The sequence below is a fragment of the Narcine bancroftii genome, chromosome 3 (genome assembly GCF_036971445.1).
Source record: "Narcine bancroftii isolate sNarBan1 chromosome 3, sNarBan1.hap1, whole genome shotgun sequence".
Classification (NCBI taxonomy): Eukaryota; Metazoa; Chordata; class Chondrichthyes; order Torpediniformes; family Narcinidae; genus Narcine; species Narcine bancroftii.
The window spans coordinates 293056211-293072486 of NC_091471.1; positions in this window are offsets into that span (position 1 = coordinate 293056211).

The following is a 16276-nucleotide window of genomic DNA, read 5'->3' on the forward strand; positions in this document are numbered from 1 at the left end:
GATTCTGATTCCCTGCCTCTGATTCCCCATCTCTGATTCCGCACATCTGATTCCCTGCCTCTGATTCCCCACCTCTGATTCCCCATATCTGATTCCCCGCCTCTGTTTCCCCGCCTCTGATTCCCCGCCTCTGTTTCCCCATATCTGATTCCCCGCCTCTGATTCCCCAACTCTGATTCCCCTCCTCTAATTCTCCAGCTATTATTCCCCGCCTCTGATTCCCTGCGTCTGATTCCCTGCCTCTGATTCCCAGCCTCTGATTCCCCTTCTCTGATTCACCACCTCTGAATTCTCACCTCTGATTCCCCATCTCTGATTCCGCACATCCGATTCCCTGCCTCTGATTCCCCGCCTCTGATTCCCCGCCTCTGATTCGCAACCTCTAATTCCCCACCTCTGATTCCCCATATCTGATTCCCAGCCTCTGTTTCCCTGCCTCTGATTCCCGGCCTCTGTTTCCCCATATCTGATTCCCCTCCTCTGATTCCCCGCCCCTGATTCCCCACCTCTGATTCCCCATATCTGATTCCCCACCTCTGTTTCCCCAGCTCTGATTCCCCACCTCTGATTCCCCAGCTCTGATTCCCTGCCACTGATTCCCCGCCCCTGATTCCCCACCTCTGATTCCCCATATCTGATTCCCCGCCTCTGTTTCCCCAGCTCTGATTCCCTGCCTCTGATTCCCTGCCCTGATTCCCCATCTCTGTTTCACCGCCTTTGATTCGCCACCTCTGATTCCCCATATCTGATTCCCCGCCTCTGTTTCCCCGCCTCTGATTCCCTGCCTCTGATTCCCAACCTCTGATTCCACACCTCTGATTCCCCATATCTGATTTCCGCCTCTATTTCCCCATATCTGATTCCCCGCCTCTGATTCCCCAACTCCGATTCCCCGCCTCTGATTCCCCAGCTCTGATTCCCCGCCTCTGATTCCCGGCGTCCGATTCCCTGCCTCTGATTCCCCGCCTCTGATTCGCCATCTCTGATTCCCCGGCTCTGATTCCCCGTGTCTGATTCCCTGCCTCTGATTCCCCGCCTCAGATTCCCCGCCTCTGATTCCCTGCCACTGATTCCCTGCCCCTGATTCCCCACCTCTGATTCCCCATATCTGATTCCCCGCCTCTGTTTCCCCGCCTCTGATTCCCCGCCTCTGATTCCCCATATCTGATTCCCTGCCTCTGATTCCACAACTCTGATTCCCCGCCTCTGATTCCCCAGCTCTGAATCCCCGCCTCTGATTCCCCGCGTCTGATTCCCTCCCTCTGATTCCCTGCCTTGATTCCCCATCTCTGATTCACAACCTCTGATTCCCCACCTCTGATTCCCCATATCTGATTCCCCGCCTCTGTTTCCCCGCCTCTGATTCCCCGCCTCTGATTCCCCATATCTGATTCCCCGGCTCTGATTGCCCACCTCTGATTCCCCGCCTCTGATTCGCCAGCTCTGATTCCCCGCCTCTGAATCCCCGCATCTGATTCCCTGCCTCTGATTCCCCGCCTCTGATACCCCATCTCTGATTCACCGCCTTTGATTCGCCACCTCTGATTCCCCATATCTGATTCCCCACCTCTGTTTCCCCGCCTCTGATTCCCCGCCTCTGATTCTCCATATCTCATTCCCCGCCTCTGAATCCCCATCTCTGATTCCCGGACTCTGATTCCCCACCTCTGATTCCCGGCCTCTTATTCCCAGCATCTGATTCCCGGACTCTGATTCCCGGCCTCTGATTCCCCATCTCTGATTCCGCACATCTGATTCCCTGCCTCTGATTCCCCACCTCTGATTCCCCATATCTGATTCCCCGCCTCTGTTTCCCCGCCTCTGATTCCCCGCCTCTGTTTCCCCATATCTAATTCCCCACCTCTGATGCCCCAACTCTGATTCCCCGCCTTTGATTCCCCAGCTCTGATTCCCCGCCTCTGATTCCCCGCATCCGATTCCCCATGTCTGATTCCCCGCCTCTGTTTCCCCGCCTCTGATTCCCCGCCTCTGTTTCCCCATATCTGATTCCCCGCCTCTGATTCCCCAGCTCTGATTCCCTGCCTCTGATTCCCCGCGTTCTATTCGCTGCCTCTGATTCCCCGCCTGTGATTCCCCATCTCTGATTCACCACCTCTGATTCCCCACCTCTGATTCCCCATATCTAATTCCCCGCCTCTGCTTGCCCGCCTCTCATTCCCCGCCTCTGTTTCCCCATATCTGATTCCCCGCCTCTGAATCCCCAACTCTGATTCCCTGCCTCTGATTCACCAGCTCTGATTCCCCGCCTTTGATTCCCCCCGTCTGATTCCCAGCCTCTGAATCCCCGTCTGATTTCTTGCCTCTGATTCCCCGCCTCTGATTCCCCATCTCTGATTCACTGCCTCTGATTCCCCACATCTGATTCCCCATCTCTGATTCCGCACAACCGATTCCCTGCCTCTGATTCCCCGACTCTGATTCCCCACCTCTGATTCCCCAGCTCTGATTCCCCGCCTCTGATTCCCCGCGTCTGATTCCCTGCCTGTGATTCCCCGCCTCTGATTCCCCATCTCTGATTCCCCACCTCTGAGTCCCCGTGTCTGATTCCCTTCCTTTGATTCCCCGCCTCTGATTCCCCGCCTCTGATTCCCTGCCACTGATTCCCCGCCCCTGATTCCCCACCTCTGATTCCCCATATCTTATTCCCCGCCTCTGTTTCCCCCCCTCTGATTCCCAGCCTCTGATTCCCCATATCTGATTCCCCGCCTCTGATTCCCCATATCTGATTCCCCGCCTCTATTTCCCCATATCTGCTTCGCCGCCTCTGATTCCCCAACTCTGATTCCCCGCCTCTGATTCCCCAGCTCTGATTTCCCGCCTCTGATTCCCGGCATCCGATTCCCTGCCTCTGATTCCCCGCCTCTGATTCCCCATCTCTGATTCCCCGCCTCTGATTCCCCGTGTCTGATTCCCTGCCTCTGATTCCCCGCCTCTGATTCCCCATATCTGATTCCCCCCCTCTGTTTTCCCGCCTCTGATTCCCTGCCTCTGATTCCCCGCCTCTGATTCCCTGCCTCTGATTCCCCATATCTGATTCCCCGCCTCTGATTCCCCAGCTCTGAATCCCCGCCTCTGATTCCCCGCGTCTGATTCCCTGCCTCTGATTCCCCGCCTCTGATTCCCCATCTGTGATTCACAACCTCTGATGCCCCACCTCTGATTCCCCATATCTGATTCCCCGCCTCTGTTTCCCCGCCTCTGATTCCCCACCTCTGATTCCCCATATCTGATTCCCCGCCTCTGATTGCCCACCTCTGATTCCCAGCGTCTGATTCCCTGCCTCTGATTCCCCGCCACTGATTCCCCATCTCTGATTCACAACCTCTGATTCCCGGCCTCTGATTCCCCATCTCTGATTCCGCACATTCGATTCCCTGCCTATGATTCCCCACCTCTGATTCCCCGCCTCTGATTCCCTATATCTGATTCCCTGCCTCTGTTTCCCCGCCTCTGATTCCCCACCTCTGTTTCCCCATATCTGATTCCCCGCCTCTGATTCCCCAACTCTAATACCCCGCCTCTGATTCCCCAGCTCTGATTCCCCGCCTCTGATTCCCCACATCTGATTCCCTGCCTCTGATTCCCCGCCTCTGATTGCAGGCCTCTGATTCCCAGCATCTGATTCCGGCCTCTGATTCCCGGCCTCTGATTCCCTGCTTCTGATTCTGATACCCTGCCTCTGATTCCCCATCTCTGATTCCGCACATCTGATTCCTTGCCTCTGATTCCCCACCTCTGATTCCCCATATCTGATTCCCCGCCTGGGTTTCCCCGCCTCTGATTCCCCGCCTCTGTTTCCCAATATCTAAGTCCCCGCCTCTGATTCCCCAAATCTGATTCCCCACCTCTGATTCCCCAGCTCTGATTCCCCGCCTCTGATTCCCCGCATCTGATTCCCTGCATCTGATTCCAAGCCTCTGATTCCCCACCTCTGATTCCCCATATCTGATTCCCCGCCTCTGTTTCCCCGCCTCGGATTCCCCGCCTCTGTTTCCCCATATCTGATTCCCGGCCTCTGATTCCCCGCCTCTGATTCCCCGCCTCTGATTCTCCATATCTCATTCCCCGCCTCTGAATCCCCATCTCTGATTCCCGGACTCTGATTCCCCACCTCTGATTCCCGGCCTCTTATTCCCAGCATCTGATTCCCGGCCTCTGATTCCCGGCCTCTGATTCCCCATCTCTGATTCCGCACATCTGATTCCCTGCCTCTGATTCCCCACCTCTGATTCCCCATATCTGATTCCCCGCCTCTGTTTCCCCGCCTCTGATTCCCCGCCTCTGTTTCCCCATATCTAATTCCCCACCTCTGATGCCCCAACTCTGATTCCCCGCCTTTGATTCCCCAGCTCTGATTCCCCGCCTCTGATTCCCCGCATCCGATTCCCCATGTCTGATTCCCCGCCTCTGTTTCCCCGCCTCTGATTCCCCGCCTCTGTTTCCCCATATCTGATTCCCCGCCTCTGATTCCCCAGCTCTGATTCCCTGCCTCTGATTCCCCGCGTTCTATTCGCTGCCTCTGATTCCCCGCCTGTGATTCCCCATCTCTGATTCACCACCTCTGATTCCCCACCTCTGATTCCCCATATCTAATTCCCCGCCTCTGCTTGCCCGCCTCTCATTCCCCGCCTCTGCTTCCCCATATCTGATTCCCCGCCTCTGAATCCCCAACTCTGATTCCCTGCCTCTGATTCACCAGCTCTGATTCCCCGCCTTTGATTCCCCCCGTCTGATTCCCAGCCTCTGAATCCCCGTCTGATTTCTTGCCTCTGATTCCCCGCCTCTGATTCCCCATCTCTGATTCACTGCCTCTGATTCCCCACATCTGATTCCCCATCTCTGATTCCGCACAACCGATTCCCTGCCTCTGATTCCCCGACTCTGATTCCCCACCTCTGATTCCCCAGCTCTGATTCCCCGCCTCTGATTCCCCGCGTCTGATTCCCTGCCTGTGATTCCCCGCCTCTGATTCCCCATCTCTGATTCCCCACCTCTGAGTCCCCGTGTCTGATTCCCTTCCTTTGATTCCCCGCCTCTGATTCCCCGCCTCTGATTCCCTGCCACTGATTCCCCGCCCCTGATTCCCCACCTCTGATTCCCCATATCTTATTCCCCGCCTCTGTTTCCCCCCCTCTGATTCCCAGCCTCTGATTCCCCATATCTGATTCCCCGCCTCTGATTCCCCATATCTGATTCCCCGCCTCTATTTCCCCATATCTGCTTCGCCGCCTCTGATTCCCCAACTCTGATTCCCCGCCTCTGATTCCCCAGCTCTGATTTCCCGCCTCTGATTCCCGGCATCCGATTCCCTGCCTCTGATTCCCCGCCTCTGATTCCCCATCTCTGATTCCCCGCCTCTGATTCCCCGTGTCTGATTCACTGCCTCTGATTCCCCGCCTCTGATTCCCCATATCTGATTCCCCGCCTCTGTTTTCCCGCCTCTGATTCCCTGCCTCTGATTCCCCGCCTCTGATTCCCTGCCTCTGATTCCCCATATCTGATTCCCCGCCTCTGATTCCCCAGCTCTGAATCCCCGCCTCTGATTCCCCGCGTCTGATTCCCTGCCTCTGATTCCCCGCCTCTGATTCCCCATCTGTGATTCACAACCTCTGATGCCCCACCTCTGATTCCCCATATCTGATTCCCCGCCTCTGTTTCCCCGCCTCTGATTCCCCACCTCTGATTCCCCATATCTGATTCCCCGCCTCTGATTGCCCACCTCTGATTCCCAGCTTATGATTCCCTGCCTCTGATTCCCCGCCACTGATTCCCCATCTCTGATTCACAACCTCTGATTCCCGGCCTCTGATTCCCCATCTCTGATTCCGCACATTCGATTCCCTGCCTATGATTCCCCACCTCTGATTCCCCACCTCTGATTCCCTATATCTGATTCCCTGCCTCTGTTTCCCCGCCTCTGATTCCCCACCTCTGTTTCCCCATATCTGATTCCCCGCCTCTGATTCCCCAACTCTAATACCCCGCCTCTGATTCCCCAGCTCTGATTCCCCGCCTCTGATTCCCCACATCTGATTCCCTGCCTCTGATTCCCCGCCTCTGATTGCAGGCCTCTGATTCCCAGCATCTGATTACGGCCTCTGATTCCCGGCCTCTGATTCCCTGCTTCTGATTCTGATACCCTGCCTCTGATTCCCCATCTCTGATTCCGCACATCTGATTCCTTGCCTCTGATTCCCCACCTCTGATTCCCCATATCTGATTCCCCGCCTGGGTTTCCCCGCCTCTGATTCCCCGCCTCTGTTTCCCAATATCTAAGTCCCCGCCTCTGATTCCCCAAATCTGATTCCCCACCTCTGATTCCCCAGCTCTGATTCCCCGCCTCTGATTCCCCGCATCTGATTCCCTGCATCTGATTCCAAGCCTCTGATTCCCCACCTCTGATTCCCCATATCTGATTCCCCGCCTCTGTTTCCCCGCCTCGGATTCCCCGCCTCTGTTTCCCCATATCTGATTCCCGGCCTCTGATTCCCCGCCTCTGATTCCCCGCCTCTGATTCCCTGCCTCTGATTCCCCATCTCCGATTCCGCACATCTGATTCCCTTCCTCTGATTCCCCGCCTCTGATTCCCCGCCTCTGATTCCCTGCCTCTGATTCCCAACCTCGGATTCCCCACCTCTGATTCCCCATATCTGATTCCCCGCCTCTGTTTCCCCGCCTCTGTTTCCCCGCCTCTGATTCCCCGCCTCTGTTTCCCTATATCTAATTCCCCACCTCTGATGCCCCAACTCTGATTCCCCGCCTCTGATTCCCCAGCTCTGATTCCCCGCCTCTGATTCCCTGCATCCGATTCCCCATATCTGATTCCCCGCCTCTGTTTCCCCACCTCTGATTCCCCGCCTCTGTTTCCCCATATCTGATTCCCCGCCTCTGATTCCCAACTATGATTCCCCGCCTCTGATTCCCCAGGTCTGATTCCCTGCCTCTGATTCCCCGCGTTCTATTCCCTGCCTCTGATTCCCCGCCTGTGATTCCCCATCACTGATTCACCACCTCGGATTCCCCACCTCTGATTCCCCATATCTAATTCCCCGCCTCTGTTTCCCGCCTCTGATTCCCCGCCTCTGTTTCCCCATATCTGATTCCCCGCCTCCGAATCCCCAACTCTGATTCCCTGCCTCAGATTCCCCAGCTCTGATTCCCCGCCTTTGATTCCCCCCGTCTGATTCCCAGCCTCTGAATCCCCGTGTCTGATTTCCTGCCTCTGATTCCCCGCCTCTGATTCCCCATCTCTGATTCACCGCCTCTGATTCCCCACCTCTGATTCCCCATCTCTGATTCCGCACATCCAATTCCCTGCCTCTGATTCCCCAACTCTGATTCCCCACCTCTGATTCCCCAGCTCTGATTCCCCGCCTCAGATTCCCCGCGTCTGATTCCCTGCCTCTGATTCCCCGCCTCTGATTCCCTGCCTCTGATTCCCCATATCTGATTTCCCGCCTCTGATTCCCCAAATCTGATTCCCCACCTCTGATTCCCCAGCTCTGATTCCCCGCCTCTGATTCCCCGCATCTGATTCCCTGCATCTGATTCCAAGCCTCTGATTCCCCACCTCTGATTCCCCATATCTGATTCCCCGCCTCTGTTTCCCCGCCTCGGATTCCCCGCCTCTGTTTCCCCATATCTGATTCCCGGCCTCTGATTCCCCGCCTCTGATTCCCCGCCTCTGATTCTCCATATCTCATTCCCCGCCTCTGAATCCCCATCTCTGATTCCCGGACTCTGATTCCCCACCTCTGATTCCCGGCCTCTTATTCCCAGCATCTGATTCCCGGCCTCTGATTCCCGGCCTCTGATTCCCCATCTCTGATTCCGCACATCTGATTCCCTGCCTCTGATTCCCCACCTCTGATTCCCCATATCTGATTCCCCGCCTCTGTTTCCCCGCCTCTGATTCCCCGCCTCTGTTTCCCCATATCTAATTCCCCACCTCTGATGCCCCAACTCTGATTCCCCGCCTTTGATTCCCCAGCTCTGATTCCCCGCCTCTGATTCCCCGCATCCGATTCCCCATGTCTGATTCCCCGCCTCTGTTTCCCCGCCTCTGATTCCCCGCCTCTGTTTCCCCATATCTGATTCCCCGCCTCTGATTCCCCAGCTCTGATTCCCTGCCTCTGATTCCCCGCGTTCTATTCGCTGCCTCTGATTCCCCGCCTGTGATTCCCCATCTCTGATTCACCACCTCTGATTCCCCACCTCTGATTCCCCATATCTAATTCCCCGCCTCTGCTTGCCCGCCTCTCATTCCCCGCCTCTGCTTCCCCATATCTGATTCCCCGCCTCTGAATCCCCAACTCTGATTCCCTGCCTCTGATTCACCAGCTCTGATTCCCCGCCTTTGATTCCCCCCGTCTGATTCCCAGCCTCTGAATCCCCGTCTGATTTCTTGCCTCTGATTCCCCGCCTCTGATTCCCCATCTCTGATTCACTGCCTCTGATTCCCCACATCTGATTCCCCATCTCTGATTCCGCACAACCGATTCCCTGCCTCTGATTCCCCGACTCTGATTCCCCACCTCTGATTCCCCAGCTCTGATTCCCCGCCTCTGATTCCCCGCGTCTGATTCCCTGCCTGTGATTCCCCGCCTCTGATTCCCCATCTCTGATTCCCCACCTCTGAGTCCCCGTGTCTGATTCCCTTCCTTTGATTCCCCGCCTCTGATTCCCCGCCTCTGATTCCCTGCCACTGATTCCCCGCCCCTGATTCCCCACCTCTGATTCCCCATATCTTATTCCCCGCCTCTGTTTCCCCCCCTCTGATTCCCAGCCTCTGATTCCCCATATCTGATTCCCCGCCTCTGATTCCCCATATCTGATTCCCCGCCTCTATTTCCCCATATCTGCTTCGCCGCCTCTGATTCCCCAACTCTGATTCCCCGCCTCTGATTCCCCAGCTCTGATTTCCCGCCTCTGATTCCCGGCATCCGATTCCCTGCCTCTGATTCCCCGCCTCTGATTCCCCATCTCTGATTCCCCGCCTCTGATTCCCCGTGTCTGATTCACTGCCTCTGATTCCCCGCCTCTGATTCCCCATATCTGATTCCCCGCCTCTGTTTTCCCGCCTCTGATTCCCTGCCTCTGATTCCCCGCCTCTGATTCCCTGCCTCTGATTCCCCATATCTGATTCCCCGCCTCTGATTCCCCAGCTCTGAATCCCCGCCTCTGATTCCCCGCGTCTGATTCCCTGCCTCTGATTCCCCGCCTCTGATTCCCCATCTGTGATTCACAACCTCTGATGCCCCACCTCTGATTCCCCATATCTGATTCCCCGCCTCTGTTTCCCCGCCTCTGATTCCCCACCTCTGATTCCCCATATCTGATTCCCCGCCTCTGATTGCCCACCTCTGATTCCCAGCGTCTGATTCCCTGCCTCTGATTCCCCGCCACTGATTCCCCATCTCTGATTCACAACCTCTGATTCCCGGCCTCTGATTCCCCATCTCTGATTCCGCACATTCGATTCCCTGCCTATGATTCCCCACCTCTGATTCCCCACCTCTGATTCCCTATATCTGATTCCCTGCCTCTGTTTCCCCGCCTCTGATTCCCCACCTCTGTTTCCCCATATCTGATTCCCCGCCTCTGATTCCCCAACTCTAATACCCCGCCTCTGATTCCCCAGCTCTGATTCCCCGCCTCTGATTCCCCACATCTGATTCCCTGCCTCTGATTCCCCGCCTCTGATTGCAGGCCTCTGATTCCCAGCATCTGATTCCGGCCTCTGATTCCCGGCCTCTGATTCCCTGCTTCTGATTCTGATACCCTGCCTCTGATTCCCCATCTCTGATTCCGCACATCTGATTCCTTGCCTCTGATTCCCCACCTCTGATTCCCCATATCTGATTCCCCGCCTGGGTTTCCCCGCCTCTGATTCCCCGCCTCTGTTTCCCAATATCTAAGTCCCCGCCTCTGATTCCCCAAATCTGATTCCCCACCTCTGATTCCCCAGCTCTGATTCCCCGCCTCTGATTCCCCGCATCTGATTCCCTGCATCTGATTCCAAGCCTCTGATTCCCCACCTCTGATTCCCCATATCTGATTCCCCGCCTCTGTTTCCCCGCCTCGGATTCCCCGCCTCTGTTTCCCCATATCTGATTCCCGGCCTCTGATTCCCCGCCTCTGATTCCCCGCCTCTGATTCCCTGCCTCTGATTCCCCATCTCCGATTCCGCACATCTGATTCCCTTCCTCTGATTCCCCGCCTCTGATTCCCCGCCTCTGATTCCCTGCCTCTGATTCCCAACCTCGGATTCCCCACCTCTGATTCCCCATATCTGATTCCCCGCCTCTGTTTCCCCGCCTCTGTTTCCCCGCCTCTGATTCCCCGCCTCTGTTTCCCTATATCTAATTCCCCACCTCTGATGCCCCAACTCTGATTCCCCGCCTCTGATTCCCCAGCTCTGATTCCCCGCCTCTGATTCCCTGCATCCGATTCCCCATATCTGATTCCCCGCCTCTGTTTCCCCACCTCTGATTCCCCGCCTCTGTTTCCCCATATCTGATTCCCCGCCTCTGTTTCCCCGCCTCTGATTCCCCGCCTCTGTTTCCCTATATCTAATTCCCCACCTCTGATGCCCCAACTCTGATTCCCCGCCTCTGATTCCCCAGCTCTGATTCCCCGCCTCTGATTCCCTGCATCCGATTCCCCATATCTGATTCCCCGCCTCTGTTTCCCCACCTCTGATTCCCCGCCTCTGTTTCCCCATATCTGATTCCCCGCCTCTGATTCCCAACTATGATTCCCCGCCTCTGATTCCCCAGGTCTGATTCCCTGCCTCTGATTCCCCGCGTTCTATTCCCTGCCTCTGATTCCCCGCCTGTGATTCCCCATCACTGATTCACCACCTCGGATTCCCCACCTCTGATTCCCCATATCTAATTCCCCGCCTCTGTTTCCCGCCTCTGATTCCCCGCCTCTGTTTCCCCATATCTGATTCCCCGCCTCCGAATCCCCAACTCTGATTCCCTGCCTCAGATTCCCCAGCTCTGATTCCCCGCCTTTGATTCCCCCCGTCTGATTCCCAGCCTCTGAATCCCCGTGTCTGATTTCCTGCCTCTGATTCCCCGCCTCTGATTCCCCATCTCTGATTCACCGCCTCTGATTCCCCACCTCTGATTCCCCATCTCTGATTCCGCACATCCAATTCCCTGCCTCTGATTCCCCAACTCTGATTCCCCACCTCTGATTCCCCAGCTCTGATTCCCCGCCTCAGATTCCCCGCGTCTGATTCCCTGCCTCTGATTCCCCGCCTCTGATTCCCTGCCTCTGATTCCCCATATCTGATTTCCCGCCTCTGATTCCCCAACTCTGATTCCCCGCTTATGATTCCCCAGCTCTGAATCCCCGCCTCTGATTCCCCGCGTCTGATTCCCTGCCTCTGATTCCCCGCCTCTAATTCCCCATCTGTGATTCACAACCTCTGATGCCCCATCTCTGATTCCCCATATCTGATTCCCCGCCTCTGTTTCCCCGCCTCTGATTCCCCGCCTCTGATTCCCTATATCTGATTCCCCGCCTCTGATTGCCCACCTCTGATTCCCCGCGTCTGATTCCCTGCCTCTGATTCCCCGCCTCTGATTCCCCATATCTGATTCACCACCTCTGATTCCCGGCCTCTGATTCCCCATCTCTGATTCCGCACATCCGATTCCCTGCCTATGATTCCCCACCTCTGATTCCCCGCCTCTGATTCCCCATATCTGATTCCCTGCCTCTGTTTCCCCGCCTCTGATTCCCCACCTCTGTTTCCCCATATCTGATTCCCCGCCTCTGATTCCCCAACTCTAAAACCCCGCCTCTGATTCCCCAGCTCTGATTCCCCGCCTCTGATTCCCCGCATCTGATTCCCTGCCTCTGATTCCCCGCCTCTGATTCCAGGCCTCTGATTCCCAGCATCTGATTCCGGCCTCTGATTCCCGGCCTCTGATTCCCTGCTTCTGATTCTGATTCCATGCCTCTGATTCCCCATCTCTGATTCCGCACATCTGATTCCTTGCCTCTGATTCCCCACCTCTGATTCCCCATATCTGATTCCCCGCCTGGGTTTCCCCGCCTCTGATTCCCCGCCTCTGTTTCCCAATATCTAAGTCCCCGCCTCTGATTCCCCAAATCTGATTCCCCACCTCTGATTCCCCAGCTCTGATTCCCCGCCTCTGATTCCCCGCATCTGATTCCCTGCATCTGATTCCAAGCCTCTGATTCCCTGCCTCTGATTCCCAACCTCTGATTCCCCACCTCTGATTCCCCATATCTGATTCCCCGCCTCTGTTTCCCCGCCTCGGATTCCCCGCCTCTGTTTCCCCACATCTGATTCCCGGCCTCTGATTCCCCGCCTCTGATTCCCCGCCTCTGATTCCCTGCCTCTGATTCCCCATCTCCGATTCCGCACATCTGATTCCGTTCCTCTGATTCCCTGCCTCTGATTCCCTGCTTCTGATTCTGATTCCCTGCCTCTGATTCCCCATCTCTGATTCCGCACATCTGATTCCCTGCCTCTGATTCCCCACCTCTGATTCCCCATATTTGATTCCCCGCCTCTGTTTCCCCGCCTCTGATTCCCCGCCTCTGTTTCCCCATATCTGATTCCCCGCCTCTGATTCCCCAACTCTGATTCCCCTCCTCTAATTCTCCAGCTATTATTCCCCGCCTCTGATTCCCTGCGTCTGATTCCCTGCCTCTGATTCCCAGCCTCTGATTCCCCTTCTCTGATTCACCACCTCTGAAATCTCACCTCTGATTCCCCATCTCTGATTCCGCACATCCGATTCCCTGCCTCTGATTCCCCGCCTCTGATTCCCCGCCTCTGATTCGCAACCTCTAATTCCCCACCTCTGATTCCCCATATCTGATTCCCAGCCTCTGTTTCCCTGCCTCTGATTCCCGGCCTCTGTTTCCCCATATCTGATTCCCCTCCTCTGATTCCCCGCCCCTGATTCCCCACCTCTGATTCCCCATATCTGATTCCCCGCCTCTGTTTCCCCAGCTCTGATTCCCCACCTCTGATTCCCCAGCTCTGATTCCCTGCCACTGATTCCCCGCCCCTGATTCCCCACCTCTGATTCCCCATATCTGATTCCCCGCCTCTGTTTCCCCAGCTCTGATTCCCTGCCTCTGATTCCCTGCCCTGATTCCCCATCTCTGTTTCACCGCCTTTGATTCGCCACCTCTGATTCCCCATATCTGATTCCCCGCCTCTGTTTCCCCGCCTCTGATTCCCTGCCTCTGATTCCCAACCTCTGATTCCACACCTCTGATTCCCCATATCTGATTTCCGCCTCTATTTCCCCATATCTGATTCCCCGCCTCTGATTCCCCAACTCCGATTCCCCGCCTCTGATTCCCCAGCTCTGATTCCCCGCCTCTGATTCCCGGCGTCCGATTCCCTGCCTCTGATTCCCCGCCTCTGATTCGCCATCTCTGATTCCCCGGCTCTGATTCCCCGTGTCTGATTCCCTGCCTCTGATTCCCCGCCTCAGATTCCCCGCCTCTGATTCCCTGCCACTGATTCCCTGCCCCTGATTCCCCACCACTGATTCCCCATCTCTGATTCCGCACATCCAATTCCCTGCCTCTGATTCCCCATATCTGATTCCCCGCCTCTGTTTCCCCGCCTCTGTTTCCCCGCCTCTGATTCCCCGCCTCTGTTTCCCTATATCTAATTCCCCACCTCTGATGCCCCAACTCTGATTCCCCGCCTCTGATTCCCCAGCTCTGATTCCCCGCCTCTGATTCCCTGCATCCGATTCCCCATATCTGATTCCCCGCCTCTGTTTCCCCACCTCTGATTCCCCGCCTCTGTTTCCCCATATCTGATTCCCCGCCTCTGATTCCCAACTATGATTCCCCGCCTCTGATTCCCCAGGTCTGATTCCCTGCCTCTGATTCCCCGCGTTCTATTCCCTGCCTCTGATTCCCCGCCTGTGATTCCCCATCACTGATTCACCACCTCGGATTCCCCACCTCTGATTCCCCATATCTAATTCCCCGCCTCTGTTTCCCGCCTCTGATTCCCCGCCTCTGTTTCCCCATATCTGATTCCCCGCCTCCGAATCCCCAACTCTGATTCCCTGCCTCAGATTCCCCAGCTCTGATTCCCCGCCTTTGATTCCCCCCGTCTGATTCCCAGCCTCTGAATCCCCGTGTCTGATTTCCTGCCTCTGATTCCCCGCCTCTGATTCCCCATCTCTGATTCACCGCCTCTGATTCCCCACCTCTGATTCCCCATCTCTGATTCCGCACATCCAATTCCCTGCCTCTGATTCCCCAACTCTGATTCCCCACCTCTGATTCCCCAGCTCTGATTCCCCGCCTCAGATTCCCCGCGTCTGATTCCCTGCCTCTGATTCCCCGCCTCTGATTCCCTGCCTCTGATTCCCCATATCTGATTTCCCGCCTCTGATTCCCCAACTCTGATTCCCCGCTTATGATTCCCCAGCTCTGAATTCCCGCCTCTGATTCCCCGCGTCTGATTCCCTGCCTCTGATTCCCCGCCTCTAATTCCCCATCTGTGATTCACAACCTCTGATGCCCCACCTCTGATTCCCCATATCTGATTCCCCGCCTCTGTTTCCCCGCCTCTGATTCCCCGCCTCTGATTCCCTATATCTGATTCCCCGCCTCTGATTGCCCACCTCTGATTCCCCGCGTCTGATTCCCTGCCTCTGATTCCCCGCCTCTGATTCCCCATATCTGATTCACCACCTCTGATTCCCGGCCTCTGATTCCCCATCTCTGATTCCGCACATCCGATTCCCTGCCTATGATTCCCCACCTCTGATTCCCCGCCTCTGATTCCCCATATCTGATTCCCTGCCTCTGTTTCCCCGCCTCTGATTCCCCACCTCTGTTTCCCCATATCTGATTCCCCGCCTCTGATTCCCCAACTCTAAAACCCCGCCTCTGATTCCCCAGCTCTGATTCCCCGCCTCTGATTCCCCGCATCTGATTCCCTGCCTCTGATTCCCCGCCTCTGATTCCAGGCCTCTGATTCCCAGCATCTGATTCCGGCCTCTGATTCCCGGCCTCTGATTCCCTGCTTCTGATTCTGATTCCATGCCTCTGATTCCCCATCTCTGATTCCGCACATCTGATTCCTTGCCTCTGATTCCCCACCTCTGATTCCCCATATCTGATTCCCCGCCTTGGTTTCCCCGCCTCTGATTCCCCGCCTCTGTTTCCCAATATCTAAGTCCCCGCCTCTGATTCCCCAAATCTGATTCCCCACCTCTGATTCCCCAGCTCTGATTCCCCGCCTCTGATTCCCCGCATCTGATTCCCTGCATCTGATTCCAAGCCTCTGATTCCCTGCCTCTGATTCCCAACCTCTGATTCCCCATCTCTGATTCCCCATATCTGATTCCCCGCCTCTGTTTCCCCGCCTCGGATTCCCCGCCTCTGTTTCCCCACATCTGATTCCCGGCCTCTGATTCCCCGCCTCTGATTCCCCGCCTCTGATTCCCTGCCTCTGATTCCCCATCTCCGATTCCGCACATCTGATTCCCTTCCTCTGATTCCCTGCCTCTGATTCCCCGCCTTTTATTCCCGGCCTCTGATTCCCTGCCACTGATTCCCTGCTTCTGATTCTGATTCCCTGCCTCTGATTCCCCATCTCTGATTCCGCACATCTGATTCCCTGCCTCTGATTCCCCACCTCTGATTCCCCATATCTGATTCCCCGCCTCTGTTTCCCCGCCTCTGATTCCCCGCCTCTGTTTCCCCATATCTGATTCCCCGCCTCTGATTCCCCAACTCTGATTCCCCTCCTCTAATTCTCCAGCTATTATTCCCCGCCTCTGATTCCCTGCGTCTGATTCCCTGCCTCTGATTCCCAGCCTCTGATTCCCCTTCTCTGATTCACCACCTCTGAATTCTCACCTCTGATTCCCCATCTCTGATTCCGCACATCCGATTCCCTGCCTCTGATTCCCCGCCTCTGATTCCCCGCCTCTGATTCGCAACCTCTAATTCCCCACCTCTGATTCCCCATATCTGATTCCCAGCCTCTGTTTCCCTGCCTCTGATTCCCGGCCTCTGTTTCCCCATATCTGATTCCCCTCCTCTGATTCCCCGCCCCTGATTCCCCACCTCTGATTCCCCATATCTGATTCCCCACCTCTGTTTCCCCAGCTCTGATTCCCCACCTCTGATTCCCCAGCTCTGATTCCCTGCCACTGATTCCCCGCCCCTGATTCCCCACCTCTGATTCCCCATATCTGATTCCCCGCCTCTGTTTCCCCAG